We start from the raw sequence: 18,720 nt of genomic DNA on the forward strand, positions 1-18,720 counted from the left end.
TGTTTGAAAATAAACTAAGGATGCAGCTTGTAAATGGCCAAATGCATCATGATGGTTCTGATTACATATCCAGCTCTACTCAGAAGATATGGCACAGGGTCATGTTCAGGCATTTTAGAAGGGTAGCAGTGTCTGCAAAAGTAGCTATGCTTACTTGATGGGGAAGGAGTCAGCATTCCACACTGGGTCTCTACAGTAGAAAAGTCTGGGGAACTGTGACCAGAAGGTGACTCAGTCATGGCCATTCCTTGTTTGAGCAAATGCAATTGTTGGGTTTCAAGCTCTATCTGGAAACTTGGGGGCTTCATGCCAAGTTAACTTCTTCCCTGAGAATACCATGCATGTGTTCAGTTGGTCCAGGCTCACTGACTAAACAAATACTGGGTGTTAGAAGGGGAAGGTAGTCTGAGGGGAGAAGACCTTTCAAGTGCAATGAGTGAAGACTGCAAATGCGTTGGATTCAGGGATGGAAAAACAGCCTCTCATGGCGGATGCAGTTGGGGGAGAAAGAGATTAAAACTAGTACGATGTAGTGTTTCCGAAAGATGAGATGCATAGGTCTGACTCCTCACTGTGTTGAAGCTGTTTGTTTCTGAACCTAAGCAAGACATTTATGTTTTGTGGGATGATTACTTGAAAATGCACATATTCCTACCTCACAAAGCCAAGAATATACAGCCTTTTATAGTGAAAAAAAAAAAGCATGCAATGTGCCTCACACCGGTATTAGCCCATAGTAAGAGTTCAATAAACGTTTACTTTTCCTTGCTCAGATGATATCATTGGTCCCACATGTGACAGACAATACAGTAAACCTCATGAGGCTTATTTACATCATTATTTAGGCAGTAACTAGATTGTACCATTTGGAATAATTTCTCCTCACCCTATGCAGGAATATATCTGTTCCCTTCTCTGACTTCTCAGGCACCCATCACTAAGCAAGACAGAAGGCTGTGTCAGGACCTATCTATCCATTCACCCAAGTCACTAGCTCTTGAAGTTAATAGGAACGTGGGTTTATATCTTACATGAGAAAAAGAGAATTGTTGATGGTTGCATCCATGGAAGTTGCTATAGGGCACACCAAAGCGTAGAACATAAAAAACATTATTTGGTTTCCTGATTAACTTTCCAAGAGCTAAAAATTGCACATATACATTAAAAGCACACGTTTTCAAAACAGCAGTATTATTGGGCACTGGTGGCTTACCACCTGTAATCTTAGCTAGTCAGAAAGCTGAGATCTGAAAATTTCCAGTTCAAAGCCAGCCCAGGCAAAAGAGCCTGGGCGACTCACTGCTAGTTTACAAAAACTGAAAGTGGCACTGTGGCTACAAGTGGTAGAGTGCTAGCTTTGAGCAAAAGAGCTCAAGGACAGTGTCCAAGCCCTCAATTTAAGCCCCGTGACTGACCCAAAACCCCCACCCAAACACTAACAACAAAATCCCTGACAGTACATAAGAGTAAACATACAAAGACAAATCAATAATGCCAAGGCTATCGCTGTAGAGTGGTGGGAAAAGCAGGCAGACTTAGTTGAGTTGAGTTTGACTCCTAGCACCGCCATTTACTATCAAGCTATCCTCAGTGATCATAGACTGTGTCTACACATGCGACCTATGATAATAAGTTCTCAGTTTAGTTGTTTGACTCTTTCCTTCTTTTGCTGATGCTTTCACATGCCTGTGGTCACTATGGCTTCTGTGTATACATTGCACCTCATCAAGGAGTTACTTGTGCAAAAACATTATATGACTTCTTATTTCTTAGAAACAGTCACACAAAGCCTTAACTCCCCTGCCTGTCATCCCAAGCTTTCCTTCGACAGGCCTCAACTCTTTCTGGAACGCTGTCTCCAATCACTCTACCGTCGAGAGGGGAGGGTATAGAAGATGCTTAAGGATGGCATGAAAGCTTTCCCAGACTCATCTAAAAGCAAGGAGAGGATTTTGTTGAATGAGCCAGGTTGGGACAAAGTGTCCTGGGCTAGGAAATTATCAGTACATTAGGCCAGGGCCTCCCTGAAGCAGCCAGACTTCATTCTTCACTCCAACACTCCTTTGCTGAGTATAGGTGATGTACCAGGCATCACAGCAGACAGAGCACTCTGTTCTCATGGGGAATGTTTGAAAATAAACGTATCTAGACTAACCCTCACTTCCTTTCCTCTACTGGATCCACAGCCCTGACTTCTTCCACACTTTCCACAGTTGTCAAAAGGCAGTCTAGGGATCTCTGAGGATTCCGAAGACCCTTTCATAGACTATTTGTAATAATACTATAACATCACTTCCCCTTTTTCCATCTTGATCTCTTATGAATAAGATACAGTAGAGACCTCCAGACTAAATGGAAAGCCATTATCAAAAGAGATATGCCACAATGTAAAACTCTGCTACTCTGTATATTTTTGAGTTTAGGAAATATCAGATTTCATAGACATGTATTCTTGATGTTAAAGTTGGGAGTTATTATTCATTATGTTAAATGGGTTGTAAAGGGGAAAGATTTTAACATTTGTGAATGCTCATTATTAGTATGACAAATTTTTGTAGATACAAACTATGTAAATAAAAAACACTTTGGGGCTGGGAGTTTGGCCTAGTGGTAGAGTGCTTGCCTAGCCTGCACAAAGACCCAGGTTCAGTACCTAGGTACTATATACATAGAAAAAAGCCAGAAGTGGTTTTGTGGCTCAAGTGATAGAGCTCTGGCCTTGAGAAAGCCTAAGGATAGTGCTCAGGCCCTGAGTTCAAGGCCCAGGACTGGAAAAAAAAAGCAAAAAAATTGTAGGAATAGAACAAGAGTTCTGAAACGAAGACTGTATGCCTTGAGGAAGTGCTGTGAACAAAGTGGTAGAGAGCAAAGTGTGTGTCTCTTCTTGGGAAGGTAGCTAAGCAATTTCTGCCCTTTCCTGGGAAAAGAGCTTTGGGAAGCCTGTCCTTGGCTGAGCACTTCTGTCTTTTCCCACTACTCCTGCCTTTCCTGGGGAAACTTCCAGTGGGAGACCAGTTCCCATTGCTTCCTTTCTCTTAGCTGCAACCCCTTCCCTAAGCTCAGGGAGGAATATGGTCAGGAAGTTTTGATTTCCGAGAATCTATACAAATTACTCAGTGACTCTGCTTTGCATTTTCTATTGGCTAAACATGTTGAATATCAGCTTAGGTATCTATTAGTCAAATTCATTGGATATGCTTAAAAAGATATTATTGGTATTTTTTATTTTTTATTTTTGCCAGTCCTGGGGCTTGAACTCATGGGCCTAAGCACTGTCCTTGGGCCTTCTCAAGGCTAGAGCTGTACTACTTGAGCCACAGCATCACTTTCAGCTTTTTCTGTGTATGGGTTACTGAGAAATCAAACCTGGATCATGCATGCTAGGCAAGCACTCTACCACTAGGCCAACCTTCCAGCCCATTGTTGGTACTTTTGTTGCTGAGTTGTGTTCTTTATATCCTGGATACAGGTCCTTTATCAGACCTAGGGTTTCAAAATATTTTCTTCCACTTCATGGCTGTCCATTTACTTTCTTCATGTTATTTTGGGACATAGAACTTTTTAACTTGTAATTTTTGTGTTCCAGAACTAGAACTTAGGGCCTAGGTACTGTTCCCTGAACCTTTTCACTCAAAGGTGATACTCTATCACTGAACCACAGCTCTACTTCTATCTTTTGGTAGTTAATTGAAAATAAGAATCTTAAGTAATTTCCCACCTGGTGGCTTCAATCAACAGTCCTCAAACCTCAGCCTCTCAAGTAGCTAGGATTATAGGCACAAGCTTCTGGTGCCCAGCTAAGAATTAACTTCTAAGAGGTCTCAGTTACCTATTTTAATTTCCTTCTCCTCCCACTTTGAATGTGCCCAACCACTGTCTAGTCCAGAGTTCTGAATGATTATATCTATGTCTGAAATATTTTCAGCTTTAGATCTTGGAGTTATGTTGATGGCTCATTCTGAGAATTTTTATATCCATCGTAGTGTGGGGAAGGCCCCAATGTCATTCTTTTGCAGGACGCTCTTTATGTCCAAGCATTATGTGCTAAAAAAGTAACTGTCTTTGTGCCTTGGTAACTTCACCTCTAAAATGGGAGTTTTGGGATAGCAAAATGGTTTAAATGATTGAGTGCCTGCTGAGCAAATGTGAAGCTCTAAGTTCAAACCCCAGTACTGCTCAAAAATGAAAATGCAATTTAATAGACTACTTTGTATACTGCTAAAAGAATTTAATGACATACAGAGTGTGAAAACAACAAAACCCCAAATAATAACCCTACTTTGTAGGCACCTTGCCACAGTGCAATCAGTTTCCCTAACTGAAGGAATGAACGGGAGATCTGAGAGAACTCTGAAACACCCCAGTCATCATTAATGTTATCTAATATAAGCAGTTCGTTCTGAAGCTACTTTGGTTCATGTCCCTGTTAGCTTGTGACATTCTCAAGGCGCTGATTTGCAGTCACTTTCCTATATACCTGTTCTGAGCAAAAGACCTGATCACCTCTCTTCCTCCCTCCATTCCTTTTTACTTCCTTACTTTAACCTTAAATTTTGCATTGAATTCTTTTGGCCTTAATTAATTAATTAATTAACTAATTAATGGTTAACCCACTCAAATCCTTTTAAGCAAGGCATGAATAAATGAGTCTTTTTAATTGAAATCTACTCTCAGATTGAAAAGCGACGCTCCTGGGTTTCTTACTGGTCACCCTGCCTACTTGCTGTGTCAGAGGCAGGCCTACATGAAGCTAACTGGAGGCTGCTTGCACCCTTCTCCCCGCCCCCCCCCCCCCCAGCTCCTCTTCAACCCTGTCTCCCTCCTCCATGGTGTTTGCAACACCTCCAGATTTAGTTTTCTCTCTGCATCTCATTAGTGTCCCATTTGCCTCCTTTTCCTGGTCTCGAAGGCAGGTGGGAAGCAGGCGGGGACCAAGCTGGCTCCCGTCACCTGACTGGGGTGAGAGGGGGAAAGGGAAGGGGAAAAAGGACATGGGGAGAAGTATGGAAGGGGTCTGGACTGAAGATCTAGATGGAGTTTATTCAGGTCCATGTGGCTTGAGTCAAGAAACAGCAGCTTAGGTCTTATCATGTGGCTGGCACTAGGGGCTCAAACACAAGAAGTGCTTTGGGTTCTTGAAACTGTGGCCTCTAGAGATGGGTGGTTAATGCTTGTAGAATGTGTGCTACAGGGAAGTCATCCTCCTGGAAAGCAGAGGGAGTCATGGGGAGAGAGGCAGAGTAGATGAAAGAGTAGATAGAGCTGTTGCTCTCTCATTCTGCCATTTGCTGCTTGTGTATTGCGTTCTGCCATTACTGTAGACACAGACGCCTGCAGGAGTGGTACCGAAAAGACCCTGCCCTCATGAAGCTCATGTTCTAGTAGAAGAAGTCCAAAAGGAGACAATTAAGCTCATTTAGAAATACACAATGCACCAGGTGGAGATAAATGTAAAAAATGTTCAAAAAGCAGAGAGACCCAGAAAGGCCTAGGCTGTGGAGTGATAATAACTCCCCGAGGGAGCCTCTGCTCCCATCTCTACCACTTCCTGCTTCCTCTTTGGGCCCCTACAGCTGCAGGGGCGTGAGCCAGCCTGCATTCTTAGGTCCAGCAGTGCTCTGCTCATTTGTATGATGGCTTCCAGCTCTGCTACTGTTAACTCACCCAGAAGCTTTCTCCAAGACTCGAAGAGGGCTCTGTGCTTTGTGCCTGGAAGCCAAAGTCTGTTTCTGGTTCACGGAACAGCAACAAGGTCCATGGTAGGAGAGACAGGTGCACAGAGGGCTGGGGTGGGAGAGGCCAGGGGAAGTAGGGAGTGTCAGATCATGTCAGCACTAGTAGGTGGTGTGTACTGTGTGACATGGGAGGACTGGAGGAGTGGACTGAGGTGACCTGAGAGTTGCTGTGACAGATGCCTCGGTGCTAGATGACAGAGGGAGTGGGATACGGAAGGCAGTGAGCAGGCTGCTGCCTTCAGCCTGGACTGTAGCTGTGATGGGAACCAGTGTGGGGACTGGATATGGTGAGAGGGGTGAAGGAAGTGGGAAAGTGACTTGTGGGTGTAAGTGCAGCACAGGCTACAAGGGGTGGGATTGAGTGCAGTGATGCCAGAGAGCAAAAAAAGAACATTCCAGTTAGGGAGGGGAATCTCACAACAAGGCACAGATCACATTTCATCGAGCCTGACTCAGGTCTAGCTACCTAATACTTCATAAGGTATCTTCCTTCCTTCCTTCCCTTGATCCAGATGAGTTCAGCCACTTCTTGCTCTGGGTCTAGCCTCCATGGATGGCAGTAACGTAGAAATACACAAGCCAGTGTCTGGGCTCCAAGATATTTCCTCTGTCAGAGGTGAGAGCTTTGTCCCTAGGACTGCAGCATACAAAGGACATTGAGGAAACCAGAGAGAGGAAGCCAGGACAAAGAGGGACATAGAGGAGGAGAGAGAGAGAGGAAACCAAGTTTCTAGAGTTTGCATGGAGTGGGAATGAAGTCCAATTTCTTTTCCATTTTAGCTTTGTGCCTGGACCCAGATAGGGTTGGAGGGTTGACCTTCAACTTTCCTTTTAACCTTCTAAGGGGACAAAAAACATTATCTTAAAAAAATAGAGCCCCTAAAGAAGTGCCTTATGGGGTTAGGGTAGTTGAGTGGAATATGCAAATCAAGTCTTTGTCACAATGCCTCAATAAATGTGACCTCCTTTTACCTTGCTTTTTGTAAGAAAAGCTGAAAATCTTAGAGGATCTCTTCAGAGAACCATCTGTCTACTGCAAAGCGTTCAGCTTGGTGTGCAGTCACGCATGCTTCAGGCAGGAAGGTGAGGCTATCTCTATTTTGTTCTTGGCTGGCCTGAGGTAGCTATTCAATATGCCTTTGTGGAACAGTGAAATAAATGATTGAAGCAGAGGTATATAAAGTCCAGGCCTTCTTAATTTTTAGTTGGGAAGCTTTGGACAAGAGTTAAGTCTCTGAGTCTGAGTTCCTGACCTAGGAAATAGAAATAATAAAGTCTACTTTGGCAGAGACAAGCGCAGGGTTTATCAATAATCCATGTTTTTCCCACACTCTCGGGAACACTGGAAATCAGAGAGGACTATGGGACTAATTCTGACCAGTGAGCAGCTCTGTGTCACTTCTGGATTGGAAGCACTTAACACTTTAGGTCTTCTAGCTGTTTCTTCTCATGCTGCAGTGATCAAGATGGCCACATGCCCAGGTAGTCCTACTTACAATATGACAGACCTTTCACCAGCCTGGTCTTCAGGTCACTAGCAGAACAGGGCTCACAGCCTCTCTGGATTAGCACAAGTATGAAATAGGACTTTACTCAGTGAAAATGCTGGGATTGTGCCGAGAAATCATCATGACAGCATAACAGAGCCTAACAGGACTCATGATTCACCTTGTAAGCTTGTTCATAGGATATGAAACAGGACTTGGTACAAGTAGGCACAGACCCCTCTCTATGAAAGGCCTTCCTCTCCCTGCCCTTGCTCTGGCTTCCTCCTCCATTGTGGTCAGCCTCCACTTATGATTCTCCTTCATCAGCTTGAAACTGCCTCCTACTCCCCCACCCTCACATAACTTGGGTCTTTCCCTCTGCTTTTTTTCATTACTATTCTGCAGGGCAATGTGAAGAATTTCCAGAAAGCCCTCTAGTCCTCAGAGCAACTACCTTCTGACAGCCTCCCACTACTTTCCCACTATGCCTCTGATCCCACCTCCGACTCCAGGCTCCTTTGACCTGGTCTCCTGCTGCCCACCACTGCCTCTGTGGTCCTGACCTGACCTGCATATGACATCCTTTTCTGCCAGCACCATCATCATTTCTGCTGGATGCCTGTCCAACTTGCCCTCTGCCTTGTTGCTCTCAGCATGGCTCCCAGCAGCCCTTGTAAGTCTTCCAGCTGCCACCTGCTCCCTGAGAAGACCACCTCCCTCCCCCCTGACCTCTGCCCCTCCTCATGAAGCCTAGAGGCAATAGCCTCTATCAAAAAGGTAGGCACATTTTCGGATTCCAAGATATAGTTCTCATCAAGGCCATAGTTAGTATAGATTTTTTTTTCCAGAGCCGGGGACCGAACTCAGGGCCTTTTTTGCCAGGCAAGGGCTGTTCGGCTGAGCTAAATTCCCAACCCCAAGGCCAGTTTTGAGTCGATGATGGAACATGAGAGCAGACAAAGGGACTGACCTGGCTCCATGTCAGCGTATTGGGAGAGTCAGCAGTGTCCTTGGGCCCTGCAGCCCTCTGGTCAAGGCCATTGGCTCTTGGAAGACAGGGCAGGGTCCTTTCTGTCAAAGGAAAGAACAGAGATTGTCTAAGATTGCATGCAGAACACCCACGTCTCCCTCATAGACCTCCCTCACCAGCAGGCACTGCAAATGCATGCCAATGGTGACTCTGGGCTTGCTCCTAGTTCCATAGCACTGATGAAAAGCAAATGGGGTTCTTATTCCCCAAAGTCCCTACCCAAATCAGTCCTCTCTGCAGCCTTCTTGGAAGGCTCCATTGTTCTCCTGCTATGGGACTGATGGGCTTATCTTGTAGCTGTTGCTTTCATGCATGATTCCTCTGGCGCATCTGAACTCTCAGAGGCAGGCAATATTGTGTGATGCTATTCAGGTGCCCTTCACAGGGCTTGGAACAGAGGAAAACTGAGGGTTTGATGAGCAGAGGATCAGGCATTTGTTGTGGCTAGTGGAGAAGGAAGAGGACAAGGGGCTGAGGCCTAGAGCAATTTCATTCACTGAGAAAATAATGAAGGTTCTTCAACTTTCTGAGCCTTGGTGTCTGACCCTGAGGAATGAGCCAGGCTTCCCTGTGATTTGACATGAACAAAGTTAGAATCATCTGGACCGGAGTCCTTGCTCAGGAGACTTCTGTTCTGAAGAAAGACACAATGATTATGTACAACTGATCATACAAAACCATGTCTATCAGAGTGAACTCCAGGAAATGAGAACAGTCCTTTTCTTTTTTTTTTTTTTTACACTTTTTTTTTCCTCTTTCCTTTTTGTTCTGTTTGTTCATTATAGGTCTTTACGGGGGGGATCATGAGTGAATAAATACAGCAATGGTACTCACTAGATACTAGGTTGAAAATTAACTATCCAACTTGAGGGTGGGAAGGGTCCAAAAAGAAATATACTCTTTACCTGACTTACATGCTTTGACCTCTTTGTACATCACCTTTATAATAACGATAATTTTTTTCAAAAGACTTGTTATGGCTTTCTTGATTATGGCAGCATCTGATGCTTCCCTTCTTTTCCCAGAACTTCAGTTTTCTTATCTGACCTGAGGAACATGTGAGGTCCTTTCTGTTCTGAGATTCTTTAACTGTGACTCAGCTCAACATCTCTCATAACTAAGGAGAGATATTAACACACTGATACCTGGTCAAATAATAAAAGAAATCCTATCCCACTCGAGAGAAGGGTAAGGAGATTCTTTCTCTTTCCAGTCATTTACCAGAAGTCATTGCCAGAGAGGAAGTATGATTGAAACATTGGATCTCAAAGGCTCAGAGCCACCTCCTTTCCCCTGTACCATAATACCATTAACACACAAATACTACAAAGTGTCTTGAGGAAAAGACCCACATGCTTAAACACAAGATAAAGATATACTTAGGTATTGGATTAGAGATTTTGTTTCTAAAAGGTATCATTTAAAGAAGTTGTCTGACTACTGTATTTGCCAAACATAATTAGCAAACTAGCTAAGAGGTCTGTGTTGTCTCTTAGGAAGTGAGGAATTACCAGTAATTCCCATTAAAAACAAAAGTTTGCTAGCTTCATCTGCATTTCAAGTGTTTCTTTATAGGAAATTCTCATTATTCTAAGAATGTATTAGACTGGCACATTCCTTGAGCTCTGTCTAAGTGCAGACCCCCCCTTCCCTGTACTCAGGGGCTGAGCTTCTGACACCCCCACCTCAGGTTGTAGACCTGTAGGGCTTCCACAGAATGATGAGACTGAGTCTGAAAGTAAACTCAGAAAAGACCTTTCAAATCAGGTTACTGACATTGAGATAAGAAATACAGCACAAAGCAGGATATGCCTACTATTCTCCGTATCTCAAATGAGCGACAAGTGCTATGGCACCTTAAATTCCTATTTACCGTGGCTCATTCTTTAAAAATTCAGTTTCCGAGGGAAGAAAACTGTCTTGATCTGTCTAATCCTGGCAAAGTGAGAGGCCTTTCTCCTGTGTTGAGGTCTCTACTAAGTGTCCTGCCCCTTGCAGCTCTTATGACTTAGCTCTGTCCTATAGAAGCCTAATCGCATCCAGTGACTTGGATGTTAGATGCATAATTAAAACACATGGACCAGACCTGGCACTAGTGGCTCAAGCCTGTAATTCTAGCTACCTAGAAAACTGAACTGCAGCTCGAAAACCAGCCTAGGCAGAGAAGCCCATCTGACTTTTGCATCTAGTTATCCAGTAAAAAGTCAGAACTGGAGGTATGACTTAAGTGACAGAGCAACAGGCTTGAGTGAAAAAGACCAGCAAGAGCCTGAGGCCCTGAGTTCAAGCCCCAGTCCTTGCATGAAACAAAACAAAATAAAACCTGACCAGGCCATGTGATCTTACTTAATCCCTGGCTGCTTTAGGCCAAAGCTTTGTGCTTTGCTTCTCACTTGGGCCATTTTTTTCTCCTCTGGAAGGTGTTATGAGTTGCAGTTATTTTTTAATTTTAATTTTTAATTAGCATATATTAAAAGAAGAAGTTTCCATTACAATAATTCTATGGCCATTCATAATATACTCTGAGCAAGTTCACCCCTTGTATTATATTTTGATAGTCCCCCTTCTTCAAACACTGCTTGGCAGGATTCATTATTGTTGTCTTCATACATATGTATGTTAAGACTTCTTTTGTGTGTGAGTGTGGATGTGTGTGTGTTGTGGTAACACTGAGGCTTGAACTCAAGGACGTGAATTCTTACTTAGTTTTTCCACTCAAGTCTGCCACCCTAACACTTGACCCTTACTTCTAGTTCTGGCTTTCTGTTAGTTACTTGGAAATGAGATTCTTCCAGATATTCACTGACTGGAATGATAAGCCTTGGTCCTTCCATCTCAGCCTTCTGAATAGTTAGGATTACAGATGTGAGCCACTAGTGCTCAGCTTGTATCATACTTCTAGACTCTTCTCACCTCAGTATTCTTTCCTTTCCTCTTCTCCCTCAGATTCATTCCCCTCAATTCCTCTTATATACCCATGTCTCACCATCATCACCATCACCATCATCACCATCATCATCATCATCATCATCATCATCATCATCATCACCACCACCACCATCATCATCATCATCACTATCATCATCATCCTAGGTCTAGATTCCACACTAGACTGAAAACATATTTGCCTTTTGGGAGCCTGGCTTATTCTTACTGAATATGAGCTCCAGTTCTATTCATTTTCCTTCAAATGGAATTTAATCTTTTATTTTCATCTTGGCTGAGGCATAAGGGAAAACTTCAACTTCTCCTTTTTATTTTTTTAGATTATTTTATTAAAGAATTTATTAATACTGATTTTTACATCATATTGAAATATGATGTAAACTTCTCCTTTTTAATCTGTTTATTCCCCGTTCTGTTCTCTTCCTTTTTTTTCCCAAAGTATCTTTGGTAAGCATCATGCTATCTAGTGAGAAACCAACATATTCAGGCTGATGAAAAGGTTTTACAAGTATTCACACACAGGCATGGCAAATCCAGCCAAGGAGTGATACACAACATCCATCCATCCATCCATCCATCCATCCATTCACTCATTTGTGTATAGAGCATGGGGCCCTATACAGGATCCACTGGCAACACAGAAGCAGAACCTGCCTTCAAGAAGCTCACAGGCACTGGGCGTGGTGGCTCACAACTGTAACCCTAGCTATTCAGGAGGCTGAGATATGAAGATCATGGTTCAAAGCCAGCCAAGGTACTAAAGTCTGTGAGGCTCTTATCTCCAATTAACCACCAGAAAACCGGAAGTGGTGCTGTGGCTTAAGGGGAGGGCAGTAGCCTTGAGCTGAAGAGCTCAGGGACAGCACCCGGGCCCAGAGTATGACCACAAAGAACTACAATGCTTGGCAATTTAGAAGAGCTATAGGCAACAAGTAGTAGATGTTAGGGCTGGAGCAGTCAACGGGGTGGCCAAGTTACTGATGACTGCTGGCCAACGTGCCTTGTAAGCTCAGCCTTGTACCAGAGGGACTTGCAGTGTGGGGATTAGACAGGGTGCTCTATAAGAGGAGAAAGCATAACAAAGAATGTCCTTTCACTGCAAAGAGTGTGGCTGTGCACAGAGAAGTGGGGGACATCACATTCAATGGCATGACAGCTTCCCTAGAATGTCAGGAAAGAGACTGGACACTATATGGAAAATGAACTATACAATCTGTGGGTGGGGGATGGGAGGGGAAAACTGGGTGAAAACAAGGAAGGGCCGACACTGTCCCAAAAGAAACATACTCTTTACCTGACTTATTTAAGGATAGCCCTTCTGTATATGACTAAACAATAAAATAGAACAAATAAACAATACAATTAAAATGTTTTTAAAAGAGAGCGGCCATTATTTGGTACTAGGGGGCCACTGAGGGCTATGGAGCCGGTGGTGTAATATTACTGGCGCTCTGCTATACACTGACAAGTCTGGCAAGTTTTGTGCAGTATGAATTGGAAGAGCAAGCACCTGAGAGGAAGCTCCTGATTGGATTCCAGGAATTCAGCAGGCGGTTAGAGGCCTAGATGGTAAGGAACCTTCTAATCAACTGTCTCATGGATTGTTTAAGAAAGGAGGCTTTGAAGATTCAGAGCTACTTGCCCTAAATCCCCAGTTAGGAAGTTTTGGAGACAAGAGTTGAACTTTCCCTGGGTGAGCTGTGATGTATGCTTAGACCCTAGACGCACCTCTCTATCGACTGGCTTGTCCTGTTCCCAGAGAACCTCCTGCCTGGGGGTTCACCACTTCTTGGGTTGATCTGAGCCCCAATAGGATTGACCGATTCTGTTCTTGTCCCCCAAAGAGACCACAGACCAAGGAGATACAATGATCTTAGAGTTAGGTACCAAGCAACACCCAACAAAGCTCCTTGCAGAAAATTTCAAAGGTGGAAGAAAACCACCCATTAGCTAGGCAAGGAGAGCTTGTTTTTATCTTGCCCTTTTCAGAGAAGCCATGGTGACAGAATGAGGGGACTTCAGAACACACACCATCTGCTAGATACACTGGAATCCGCAGTGCAAGGAAAAATGTCCACTCGGAAGCAAGCATTGCTACGCTCTGAGCTGAGCTTGTTTATGAAGGACTTCTGGGAGGACTCCCTAGCCACTTAGACCTTATTTCAAGACTTTATTTATTTATTTGGCCATGACAAGATACATGAAAAAGTCAACTGAAGGAAAAGTTTCAAAGGTTTCTGTCCAAGATCAACGGATCCATGGCTCTGGGCTTAAATGAGACACAGCTTCAAGATGGCTGGAGTATATGGCAGAGTTTGCTTACCTCAGGAGGCCAAGAACCAGACAGGAGTCAGAAAGGGGCAAGGACAAGATACCCTTCCGAGCTGAGTACCCAGTGACTCCCGTCCTTCAGCTAGGCTGCTCCACTGTCTCAAATTCCATCACTTTCCAAAATTAGGGCAACCAGCTGAGGAGGAAGTACACATGAGCCTGTGGGGACATTTCAGATCCACGGGATCACAGGTCACAGGTGTCAGCCTCACACCTCTAGCCTGGGAGTGGTGACAGTGACTCACTCTCATTGAGACATCTGCTACTAAAGCTTGATTTCATATCCTCATTCTAACCATGGGATATGTGCTATACACCCAGATATTAAGGGTATTGACTTTGGGAACAGAAGTCCAGGGCAAAAGCAGAGCAGGTATGAGTTGTACTTCAGCCTTGGCCAACTCTGCAACTTGGAGCAAACCTCCTTACTTTTTATTAATTGGGAAGGAAAGTAACAAGTTAGAGAGAAAAATAAGTAGACCCTTAGCACAAAGAAAATAATTAACAGTATAATTATTTCTTCTTCTTTTAATGCTCAGTATTATGGGCAGTATTTTCCCAATGAAGTTGCTCTCTTCCTCACAAAGTTACCAACAGAAGAAGAAATGGATTGGGGAAGAAATCACAGCAAGTTATTATATCCTAATATTGTTTTTAGGATGAGTGCTCCTTCCTTTCTCCCCCGCTCCCCTTCTCTTGCTTTCTCTCTGTAGTTTTTCTTTTCACTATTGGAAATAAAACCCAGGGCCCTGTGTATGTTAAGTAAAGTCTTCACTACTCTAGTCACACTCCCAACCCTTTTATTTTACATTTTGTTTTTTGCCAGTCCTGGGGCTTGAACTCAGAGCCTGAGCACTATCCTTGGGTTTTCTCAAATCTAGAACTCTACCACTTGAGCCACAGCACCACTTGCAGCTTTTCTTCTATGTATATGGTCATGAGGAATCAAACCCAGGTCTCTGTGCATGCTAGGCAAGTACTCTACCACTAGGCCATGCTCCTGGCCCCTCTATTTTGTTTTGGAGATAGGGTCCCACTAATTTTGCTTGGGCTGACCTTAAACTTTGCATGCTCCTACCTCAACCTCCCACATGGCTGGGATTACAGGGATGTACCACCAGGCCCAGCTTAAGCAATGTCTTACAAGCATGTGGCTTCATGTCTTTACGCCAATGGACTGGGATGTCTTTTTTAAGATGTCCATTGGTTCCCTACTCAGCACACTGTGCTTTTTTGTTTCATATTAGCTGCATTCTAAGACTCAAACAAACCAGAGTCTGGAGCTCTTCTGGGATTTTCTATTTCCAGCCTGATTTGAAGAATGACTTTATGCAACACCTTGAAGAACATCCAATCCCCTGAAAAACCATCTCATTATCATGTAAATTATTAGCACAAAATACTTTACCTTGTTACTTGCTAAGAGCTTTGGTTTGTAATCCAAGCCAATTACAAGTGCCAATGTATTCAATAACATCTTAATAACACCAATCCTCCTTGCACTCTGGACAGAATCAGACCAGGTTGAGAGATTTGGGGGCTAATGGGGTACCAAGAAGACAAAGAAGTAAAGCATCCAAGGGGATTTAAATCATCTCATGGGGTTGGGACAAGCCAGTATGGTGCCCGGGGTCAGGATAAACGTTCAATAAAGGTTAATTCCCTTCTCTCCCACTGACTGCAAAGAAAAGCAATACCATAAAGCTACTTGCAAATAAACAGGGAGAGGAGAGAAGATCTACCACATTCCTGAGTTCATTTACAATATGGATTTTTTAAAAGCATTTCTCCCTGAGGACGAAAGGAAGCAGGTTATTTCATTTTAATTACGGCAGCTGCAGCTGCTGTGTATGGACTCCAAGACCAATTTTCAGATTAAGGAGTAAAAACACACAGTCAACACCCCACACACAAACTCACCAACAGACCCAACCACCACAAACACAGAATGGAGCTTCTGTCAGAGAGCATGTCAACAGAGTGGAAAGATCTAGAATGTCCTGCTGGAAGTGGAGGGAGACCCAGTGCATATGAGCCCTGGACCCTTCCACCATGCCTCAGCTTTATCATCCTGATCTGCAAAGCCCAGCTCCTGAGGCCTGTGTGTAATGGAATGTTTCTTGGTAAGCAGCTCCAAGACTTTAATATACACAGGGGGAAATAAAGGCAGCAGATGGCTTTGTGCAATTGCCCCATGAATTTTTAACTGGGCATCCTCACTCAGGAAGGCAGAAAAGGCTTTGCTCTTTCATTTCTTTTTTTTTTTTCCCCCGAGGTCCTCAGTGGGCTGAACCAGCCAGCTTTGGACATGTCTGTTTGCTGATTAGTATCTGCCAGGCTGGCCCAGGAAAGCTGGCTAGATCTCCCTTGCCACATTCTGGCCTAGATGTCATCACGCCTGTTTCCATTCAGAATGCTCTCCAGTGGTCCTTCCTCTGGGTGCCCACAAGTGAGTCTCAAGTCTGGTAGGCTCTGATGTATAAATCCTCCATAGAATTGACCCTCGCCACCTCAAATCTGAACCAAGGAAAAAGACAGAAGTAGAGCTGGGGCAGGCTTAGCTGTCAGAGAGAAGGTCATGTGGATGAGGTAGGGTATGGGGTCTGGGTTAGGTACACATTGATGGCTTGGGGGGGGGGGCTTGAACTCAGGGCCTTGTATAGTTGCTTGGCTTTTTCTCATAGGGTTGGCACTCTACTACTTTACCTACACATTTGGCTTTTTGGTGGTTAATTGGAAGTAGGAGTCTCTTGGATTACCTGAGTTGGCTTAGAACCCCAATTTTCAGATTTCAGCCTCCTGAGTAACTAGGATTACAAATATGAGTCACCAATACCCAGCAGGACTGTAGACTTTAAATAAGAAAAGACTATGTGTTTACAAACAAGGGAGGGCTCTGCTTACAAGAATGGTCACTCAGGAAGCTTGGCAGGCTCTCAAATAGCTGTAAGTGTTAAAAAGCAACCAGAAGAAGTTTGTAGTGTCTGTAGAAATTTATCATCTTGAAAATTGGTCATTTATTTATTTATGATTTATTTATTTATAAGTACTGGAGCTTGAATACATGCCCTTGAGCTTGCTCAACTTGCTTATTTGGTTGGTACTCTACCACCTGGGCCATGAATCTAATCCTGTTTGCTTTTTTTTTTTTTTTTGGTGTTGTTAAAAAAAAGTTATTTTGAAGCTTAAAATTTCATGAACTTTACTATGATGACTGGCTTTGAACCAAGATCTTGTGGTTCTAAACAGCTAGAATTACAGGTGTGAGCCACCAAGCCCAGTAAAAATTTATTTTTATTTAGTGTCCACCCTTAAACTCTATAATGACTAAAATTTCTGAGATTTTTTTATACTTAACTTCTTTTGGGGGGTTATTGGTAAGAGTTGGACCTCAAAATTTCATGCTTGCTAGGTAGATGCTCTAGCAAGTGAATCACAACTCAGGCCTTTTTTATTTTGGTTCTTTTTCAGATAAGATCTTGTTCTTTTCCTCAAGTCAGCCTTGAACCATGACCTTCCTACCTATGTTTCCTCCAAGCCTCTGCTTGGCTGTGTCTTCAACCAACAAAGGCCATCTCCTTTGGTGGCCTCTAGACCCTCTTCCACCACCAACAGGAGCCAATGGGAATACTAGAATGCTCCCATGGTTATCAACAGTGCATTCTCCTAATCACCAGGCTGATTCTACCTCTTGGGATAACATAAACTATGCCCAGGACTAGTGCTTTTCTATTCTTCCCTTCATGCTAGCAAACTGCTTAGCTCCCTGGGCCTATCTACCTCTGTAATCTATTACAAGGCATTCTTAGAAAAGGGGAAGCTTTTGAAACAGAGGTAGATAGGCCCAGGGAGGATCAGCTGATCTAAATTGTTCTTTCTGCTTCTAGAAGTTCCTTGAGTTGTGGACAATCTGGATAAGCTGATTCTCTAGCACCTTCCAGTGAAACTGGATCCTAATACCTCGATCTGAGACTTTTTACTTACAGAACTGTGGGAGAGACAAATTTTGGTTCCTTGGGTATTTATTCACTTATTGTATTTTCTTCTATCCGTCCCAAGAAACCCAAGACAGTAGAAGAACACTAGTCTTCAGTGAGAGAATAGCGAGCACAAACCCAAGAGAAACAGACTAGAGCAGGGGGAGGCACAGGAAAAATCTTATAGAAATAAACTCCCATCACAGTTTCATAGCATCCCTGCCTGTTCTCTGGCTGGAAGAATCAACTACTTTTTGGATTCCATGAGACCACAGGAAGTCGCTCTTTTCTAAGTGGAGAGCTTGGAAAATTCAGACACTGTAACCCAACAATCTTAACTAACATTGTTAATGAAATTTAACAGCTATCATTGTTGCTACAGTTAAGAAAAGGAGTAACATAAATGGCTCTAAAGGATGCTAAACCTACTGCTCTGTGATGGAAGGCCAAACTAGATCCCTGCTTTCTATGCTGTCCAAACATGTCCTGAGAAAAGATGGGCCCCTCCTGTCTGGGTGCGACTTCCTCTATGAGCAGTTTAATCCTCTGGGTGCTTTCTTTAATCCAGCAAGAGCCAGAATAAAAATCTTAAAAGGATTTTCTACTATGAAGTTATCCCTCCCTTTCCAATCCAAACAAAACTCTATGACTGGCCCCTGGAAATGCTCCAAAACAAAAAAAGAAAGCCCCAGCCCAAATCCTTTCTCACATTTTATGCTATTTTCTTGGCTACACAAACTTAGGGGCCTTTGTTTATTCTCTTCTGTCCTTGGACTTTTCCTTTCTACATTTGCCTCTGTCTAGAGCTTCCCTGGCAGCAGCAAGGGCTTCCAGCTAGCAAAGGAGCAAAAAGGCAATCTGAGAGAAAGCAAGCTGAAACTGATTAACTGTTTTGGACAAGAGCTGGGTGCCTTTGATGCAATTTACCAGCCCTCTGGACCAGCTACTATGCAAGGCCCTCCTGGGCAGAATATGGCTACATGGTGGGGTATGGCTTATAAGTATAAGCAGCAGGTAACTGCTCAAGATACAGTTAGGCAGCTGGGGTGCTTTGAGCAGAAGCATCATACTATGAGTGTGGGGGGAAGAGAAATAGAGGGAGAGAGAGGAAAGAAAGGGAGATTGGGAGGAGATTGGGAGGAGGAGGAGGAGGAGGAGGAAGCAGAGGAGGAGGCAGAGAGAGGAGTGGGGAGGACAATTACATATAACAGCCA

At 43.6% G+C, this 18,720-nt stretch overlaps 1 protein-coding gene across 1 annotated transcript in view; it reads right to left on the minus strand.

Moving 5' to 3' along the window:
- Nucleotides 1-18,720, minus strand: part of Tenm4 (teneurin transmembrane protein 4) — a 716,831-nt gene that overhangs the window by 485,866 nt on the left and 212,245 nt on the right. Inside the window, exon 3 of the mRNA XM_090348503.1 lies at nucleotides 8,193-8,293. The gene's annotated coding sequence lies outside the window, so the exon portion shown is untranslated. The remainder of the gene's footprint in view (nucleotides 1-8,192; nucleotides 8,294-18,720) is intronic.

Source organism: Megascapheus bottae, chromosome 16 (genome assembly GCF_031878675.1).
Source record: "Megascapheus bottae isolate mThoBot1 chromosome 16, mThoBot2.hap1, whole genome shotgun sequence".
Lineage (NCBI taxonomy): Eukaryota > Metazoa > Chordata > Mammalia > Rodentia > Geomyidae > Megascapheus > Megascapheus bottae.